Source organism: Nicotiana tabacum, chromosome 20 (genome assembly GCF_000715075.1).
Source record: "Nicotiana tabacum cultivar K326 chromosome 20, ASM71507v2, whole genome shotgun sequence".
Taxonomy (NCBI): domain Eukaryota; kingdom Viridiplantae; phylum Streptophyta; class Magnoliopsida; order Solanales; family Solanaceae; genus Nicotiana; species Nicotiana tabacum.
In genome coordinates this window covers 102,493,856-102,502,468 of record NC_134099.1, presented here as the reverse complement: position 1 = coordinate 102,502,468, position 8,613 = coordinate 102,493,856, and positions in this window count along the sequence as shown.

The following is an 8,613-nucleotide window of genomic DNA, read 5'->3' as shown; positions in this document are numbered from 1 at the left end:
GAACTCTTCCACTGTATGGGGTAAAATATGTTCATACTTAATGATCGCATGAGAAAGCGACGCGTGGTACCGAAAGCAGAAGATAGCTAAACCCGAAGGCAATGATCTCGCTTGTCACCAGAGAGAATGATACTCATAACAACAAAATTAATGTTGTCATCCAGTAGCATTCAATGAAGAATATTTTACAGCATTAAGTGCATGATCCGTTACAAAGAATATGGCATTCACTGCCCACCGTTACACATCCTACAATGGCCCTCATAATTATCATTAAAGATGGGCTTAATCTTAGGACTTTATTCCCTAGGTGCAACTATAAATAATGAGCTCTATTATCATTGTAAAGGACACGAATTTTCTGACAAGCATACACTATATTCTATCAAAAGCTCAAAACATTTTACTTTCTTGTCCATTTGCATTGTTCTTGTTACTCCCGGTAGCTCTGCGCCCGGAACCAAGATATTTGTCGACTATTTTGATCTTAAGGCTAAGTCTTATATTTCTGTCTAATACATATATTATTTTTGGATCAAATTAATTTACTTGTCTATAAACCACATATAAATTCAACTGTATCGTTTTACGGGTAAACAATTTGGCGTCCATCGTAGGGCATACAGTTTTGTAATTAAATTAATCCCTGCATCTGTTACTAACTTGTTTGATTCTTTGTTCTTAGAAAAACATATTAAAAATGGTAGATAATGATATTAACAACAGACATAATGTTAAGGCCCAAAGAAATCAACCTCAACACGAGGATTCAATCAGTGATACTCACAACGAGGGGAATGAGGCCACGCCGGTCCACGATGACCGATATTCGCGACATGTACGGGAGGCAACTCCTGATGATACTGAAGAAGAGCACGTCGTCGAAGCGGTCAGGGTCTTGCAAGAGCAATGGGAGGCCTTTATATGCCATCTCACACGGCAGGATAAGGTCATGATGGAACTGAAGCAGGCGTTGTCGGGAGCTTCTAACAACGCGAATGGGGGACGCCTAGTTCTTCTCGGTGCTACGCCTGAGTGGATCAATTTCTGGTCGCACCACTAGTGCTGAAAGGGTCGGACTCAAAGAAATACATACAATTGTCGTACACACCAAGTGCGACACCTGAACTGATTCCGAAGCAGTTTAAAATACCAGATGTGCCGAAGTATGATGGGACTTTGGATCCTCAGGAGCACATCACCACCTATACAACAACAGTGAAGGGAAACGATTTAGCTCTCCACGAGATTAAGTCTATTTTGCTGAAGAAATTCGGGGAGACTCTTACGAAGGGAGCCTTGACGTGGTATTCGCTTTTGCCTGAGCATTCCATAGACTCCTTTGAGAGGCTCGTAGATTCTTTCATCAAGGCCCATGCTGGGGCCAGAAAGGTACAAACCCGAAAGGCTGATTTATTCTGGATTTCCCACGGAGAGTTCGAGTTGCTACGGGAGTTTGTAACTAGGTTCCAGAAGAAAGGATGTTGCTACCGGCTGTCCGGATGAATGGGCGGCTGGAGCATTCACCAAAGGTCTAAATCCGAGAAGTTTCGACCTTCCTAGAAGTTGAAAGAAAGTTTGCTCAAGTTTCAGGTGACAACTTGGGCGGATGTTCACAATCCGTACGAGTCAAAAATAAGGATTGAAGATGATCAGCTAGGTCTCTCGGCGTCGATTAAGGATTGGGATCGGGAGAAGAATAAAGAGAAATCGAAAGATGACTTTGACACAGATCGACGATCTTTGAGGAGTCGATTTTTGCCTTATGAACGGTCCGAAGGATGTGGCAATGGTTTCTGGTCGGCGGACAGATTCTCTACTTATAGGAGAACCGATCACGACCGAAACAACAAGTCATTGCTGAACAAGGAAACGTCAGATTCTTCCTACTCCATACTTTTCGAATACAACTTCAAAGTCAGCATAGTGGAGCTATTATCGGCCATGAGGAATTAAAGAAGCATGGTTTCCGAAGCCAATGAGATCAGATCCCGACTAGAGAGATCCTAATTTGTGGTGTGAATACCACGGGACAAACAGTCACCAGACTGGGGACTATCGGCATTTGTGCGAAAAAGACGAAAGTATCAGTGACCCACAACAAAAGACTTTGAGAAGTTACTGAAGACGACATCACTTTTACAGAGGAAGACGTTGATGGCTGCTACCGCATAACGATGCCCTGGTAGTTTCTTTAAATGTCTTAGATTTTAAGATTAAGCGTGTTCTGGTGGATCTAGGAAGTTCAGCCAATATTATCTAATGGAGAGTGTTGGAGCAAGCCAAGCTCACCGGAAGTATCATTCCGACCACAAAACTACTCGCCGGGTTCTGATAAGCGTGACATTGGGGAGAAATCTTGGTGCCTGCGAATGCCGAGGGGTGACGAAGACGACCCTTTTCGAGGTAGTGGACGAGGATATGTGTTACAATATCATCCTGGAGAGACCATGGTTGTACGGAATGAAGGTTGTGCTGTCAACATATCATCAAATGTTGAAATTTCCAACCCCCGAGGGAGTTAAACAAATAAGAGGGTATCAACTGGCGCAAGGGAGATGAATGCAATCTCAGTCTCCGGTAGCAGAGGGGAGGAGCATGTGGAATATTAATTACAAGAGTTGGCCCCTATTCTCGAACCAAGTGAATTAAGCCAAGGGGAGGGGGAGTCAGAATCCTATCAGGTGCCAAGGTATTTTCAGGTACCAGAAGAGATGGATGCAACAAAGTCCACAACAAAAGAACTTGAGCAAGCCGCATTGTTCAAGAAATTATTGGAGAGGAAATTCCACTTGGGAACTGGACTGTACCCGAACTCAAGTATGGTTTTATATATGGGTGCGCATAAAATCTGAAAAATCGTATTCCGAATAGGACCAAATTAATTCGATATTTCGGTTTTGATTTTTTCAGTATTTCGGTCTAATTCGGTACTATATTTTCGATATTTCGGTACGGTTCTCGGTATTAGGATCTTGAAATTTCGGTATACTGAAATACCGAATTACCGAAAATATAGTACCGAATTAGAAGAGGATGGTGGCTTTTCAACCGGCAGAATAGTGACAGTAACAAGCTACTAATATTTTCTCTCTCTTTGCTTTCGTAATTCATTGCACCAAAAATAACAGAACACCCTGGATAATGATCTTTATACAAGTATAGATTCTTTCTAGGAATAGTCTAAAGGCTTGAGGCTTTAATTGGGTTGAAGATTGAAATTAACAGAAGTAATGCTTCCTCCCCATTAAGAATAGAGGATAGATCTGCAAGCCTTCGACTATCTCAAGCAGATGAAAGATGATAGTTCATCATTGTACGTACGTCCAAGGAGCCCGGTGTACTCTGGTTATCTATTCCATTAATGAATAATGGAACTAATAAACAATATTACAGAGAGGAGTTAGGTGGGATTTGGTATTGCATATTAAACCTTGTTCAGTACCGTGACCATAATAGTTCAAGTTCTTGTGACTAAATATATAGGCAATAAATTAAGCTCCTACTGTAGGATCTGAAGGTTCAATCACATTATTTATGTCTCTTTTTGTTCTAATGCCTAGATTTGTGATTAAACGGGTAGATTGTTAGTACTTCTACTATTCAAACTATGTCCTTTTTTTTCTTTTCTTTTTTTAAATTCTAACATAGACTATTCATAGGTCAACAATGATTACACTCGACAAGAACTCATCTGTAAAAGGGGCAAAAATAGTGATGAGCATAACGGGGAGGTATTTCCGCTTCTAAGAGAAGACAAATTGGTTCTGCCAATTCTTTAAATTGATATAATATGGTTATAACCGAAACTGTACCGAACCAAAATAAGAAATACTGAACCGTACTGAAATATTTTGGTATGGTATTTGGTATACACAATTGATAAATCGAATACCGAAATGCCGAACCGAAATACCGAATGCCCACCCCTAGTTTTATAGAATTTCTTCAATTTAATGTCGATTATTTTGCATGGTTGCTTGCGGATATGACAGGTATCCCGCCGGAGGTGGCCGTACACAAGCTAAGCTTGGATCCCAACATTCCTTCGGTAAGACATAAAAAATGTCCTATCGCCGAGCCCATAAATAAATTCGCCAAGAAAGAGGTAACTCGCCTGTTTGATAACGGTTCAATATGAGAGGTAAAGTATTCCGACTGGCTAGCTAACATAGTAGTAGTTTTAAAGAAAAATAATAAATTTCACATGTGCATAGACTATAAGGACTTAAATAAGGCGTGCCCAAAAGAAACGTTCCCATTGCAAAACATTGATCAAATGATTGATGCAACTGCCGGACACGAGTTAATGGGTTTCCTCGATGATTACTGCGGGTACAATCAAATCAAAATAGACCCGGAGGATCAGGAAAAAAACACTGTTCAACACGAATTTCGGCACATATTGTTACAGCATGATGCCCTTTGGGTAAAAAATGCTGGAGCCACTTATCAACGGTTCGTGAACAAGATGTTTGAAAAGCAAATAGGGAAAACCATGGAAGTTTACATAGATGATATGCTTGTAAAGTCTTTGAACGTAGGTGATCATCTCAAACACTTGCAAGAATCTTTTGACATCTGAAGGAAGCATAATATGAAGCTTAACCATGAGAAGTGTGCATTCGAGCTCAACTTCGGTAAGTTCTTGGGATTCCTGGTGTCACAAAGTGGGATCGAAGTTAACCCCGATAAAATCAAGGTCATCAAAGACATCCTGGACCAGCTGTCAAACATAAAAGAGGTTCAGAGGCTAACGGGGAGATTGGTCGCTTTGGGCAGACTCATTTTTCGGTCTTCGAAGAAATGCCATCATTTCTTCTCACTGCTCAAAAAGAAGAACAACTTCGAATGGACCCCGAGATGCTAACAGGCTTTGAGGGATTTGAAAAGGTATTTTTCAAGCCATCTGTTACTATCGAAATTGAAAGAAGGCGATAAACTGTTGGTCTACTTAGCAGCCTCAGAGGTAGCGATAAGTGCTGTTCTAGTCCGTGAGGATGAAGGTACACAATCTCCTATCTATTACGTTAGTAAAATTTTAACAGGAGCAAAAACTCGCTACCTACATCTAGAGAAATTGGCCTTAGCTCTCGTAGTCGCCGCTCGAAAACTAAGGCCTTACTTCCATTGTCATCTGATAGTTGAGGTGACCACTTTTCCCTTGCGGAATATCCTTCATAAACCCAAAATTTCGGGTAGGCTAGCCAACTGGGCCGTCGAATGAGTGAATTTGACATAGAATATAAACCTAGGACTGCGATTAAGTCACAAGTTTTGGCCGACTTTCTGGTCGATTTTAGTCCGGGGCTGTTACCTTTGGCAACCAAAGAAGCAATGATAGTGTCAGATTCGACATCAGGAGTTTGGACCCTATTCACGGATAGATCTTCCAACGTAAAAATATCTGGACTCGGCATAGTACTAATCACGCCTTCAGGGGAAACCCTAAGGTAGGCCATAAGAACGGTCCCGTTGACTAACAATGAAGCGGAGTATGAAACTTTGATTGTAGGAATCGAATTGGCCTGAGGACTGGACTCCAAGGTCATAGAAATCAAATACGACGTCCGGTTAGTGGTAAATCAGGTTCTAGGAGTGGTCAATCATGCATGTCCTGAGGGAAGAAAATGCATAACCAGTCACATTAGCTAATCTTGGCTCGTCCACGAAAATGAAAGTATCGAACTCCGGTATGGTCGTACAACTTATGCACTTGGTTTTGAACACAGATAGATATTACAAGGTAAATGCGACTAATTTGGTCTAGGACTAGAGAAATGAAATTATTGACTATCTCGAACACGAAAAACTGCCTGAGGTTCCTAAGGCTACTCAGGCGCTATGAACTAAGGCCGCATGATATTGTTTCAAAGGAGGTCAATGATACAGAAAATCTTTCCAAGGCCCATTGGCCCGATGTTTGGGAGCCTCCGAGGCTAACTATGTTATGTAAGAAGTCCCCGAATAGATCCACGGGAACACTCGGGCGCAGATTCCTTAGTACTAACATTAATTAGGGCAGGAAACTATTAGCCCCAGATGGAAAAAAATGCTAAAGAATATGTTCAAAAATGCGATAAATGTCAACGCTATGTACCGTTGGTACATCAACCGGTAGAGCCACTGCATTATGTTCTATTACCGTGACTGTTCATGAAATGGGGGATGGATATCGTCGGACCGCTGCCACCGGCCCTCGGAAAGTAAGATTCCTTTTTATTTTAACTGACTATTTCTCTAAGTGGGTTGAAGCAGGTCCTTATCAGAAGATCGGTGAATGTGAAGCAGTAGATTTCTTGTGGGAGAATATAATTTGCAAATTTGGAATACCAAAAGAAATAGCCTGCGACAATGGGACACAATTCATTGGCACAAAAATTACAAAATTCTTCGAAGATTTGAAAATCAAGAGGATCACATCATCACCTTATCATTCGAGCGCAAATGGCCAAGCAGAATCAAAAAACAAAATGATCGTACAAAATCTCAAAAAGATATTAGAAGCAGCTAAAGGAAAATGGCCCGAAGAGCTTCCAGGTGTACTATGGGCATACCGAACAATAGCCAAATCAAGCACGGGGGAGACTCCTTTTTCTCTTTTGTATGGAGCAAAAGTGTCACGCCCCAACCTCAGGAGGCGCGACCGGCGCTCAATCGAGTGAACCCAACTGAGAAAGCCTCATCAAACACTACCCATCCAACTCAATATGAATAGGGAAACCATGTTTTCATTTATTTAGACAAGGGAAGATAGTACATTCAACATTTTAGTTCATTTTATATCACAACATTAAATCGTAGTTAAGTGTCCAAGATTCCATACAATTATAGTTTAAAAGAAATCAAGAGTACAAGGCTACAACATAGTTCATTGACCTATCCAATACCCTTACATAACCCACACATATGTCTACATAGCCTCTAGGATACAAAAGATGAGTTTGACAACGCCGGCAACAAGACCTCGGCTATACCTCAAAAGTGATCGTCCACAACACAAAGATATACAATATAGCCCCTTGAAGGAGAAAGGGGCTCACCATGATCTTGAGAAGAGGGATGCTTCGCTACACACGATCGGCACTATCCGCTAGGGAGCCACCTACATTCATTTACAAATGTAGCGCCCCTAGCAAAAGGGTCGGTAGTACCATAGAATAGTACTAGTATGTATAACTAAACACCATCAAATTAGAAAGAACTTTCATACACAAATAAGGAAATCACAAGTATCACTCCAAAGCTTTAAACAAGCACAACATTATCAACATGAAAGAATTACACAACATTCACATCATGTTTCCATAGCCTTTATTTGGGCATTTCATACTGTTCCACATCGTTCACATGACCATCGCTATCTTGAGTGGAGTCCGATCTCGACCCGATCGGCTAGGCCGTCTCCCAGAGACGTTACCAATATTCTATTCACACTTTCCAGTTGCAATCATCAATGCATAACCGCTATGTGTATATGTCATGGCGCCCGATCACGGCCCGATAGGCTAGGCCGCCTTACCGAGGCGTTACCATTTTCCATTATTCATCTCACTCCAATCTTTGGTTACACATGTATTAGTTTACCGGTATTTGGGGCCACAATTTTCACATTTCACAATTCACGTTTCACATCGTTCCCATTTTCAACATTAGGTTTGTAATTCAAGAGAGTATGGCACACAAGAGCAAATAAGGTTGTAGGCATAGATGAGACTACATGTAAGTGGCACAACAACGCACTTCAATTTCAATCTAAGGTCTAAGCATTTCTATACATGATTCATAGTCCTTGCGCCTTTTCAAATTATCAAGAATAGCACGTTGATCAATTTGAGACACATTTTCCACGCATATAAGGTTGCAACACCAAGTCAAGTGAAATAGCAATCATTACAACAATTCAATTTAATCTTACCGTACTCACAATACCAACGATGAAGCTCAATTTCTAAAAGACGGGGTTTTAGCCATACATACCTCAATAAAGATTTTCTTATTCCTTATAAAATTCCGGAACTTTTAGCACTTCGATCTATTGTGTAAGAATTACAAATTAAACCGATAATTAGAGATGAGATTGAGATTCTAGCTTGTTGTCACACCTCCTTTTTCCTACACCCCAAGAGGGAGTGTAAGAGAGTTTTTCCAATTAAAGTGACGATCGAGACGAGATTGTTTTATTTAAAATTCAGAGTCGCCACTTGGGATAATTTATTGTGTCCCAAGTCACCAGTTCAAATCCCGAATCGAGAAAAAGGTTGACTCTGTTTTACAGTCCGCGAACACAGAAATCCGGGTAAGGAATTTTGTTAACCCGAGAGAAGGAGTTAGGCATTCCCGAGTTCCGTGGTTTTAGCACGGTCGCTCAACTGTTATAATTGGCCTATTATCTGATTTTAGTACATGTTTTAACCTATGGTGCAATTTTGAACTTTTGAGCCGCTTTTATTGAATTATTTTTTTATTAGGAAAGATTCAACGTCATCTAAAACACATCTTGAACCACGTCACATAAATGCACCCGCGGTCTATGACACATTTCATCTAATGTTGTTGAGACTTGGATTTGGGTCACATAAATACACACCCAAGTTTAGGAAGGTAATTTTT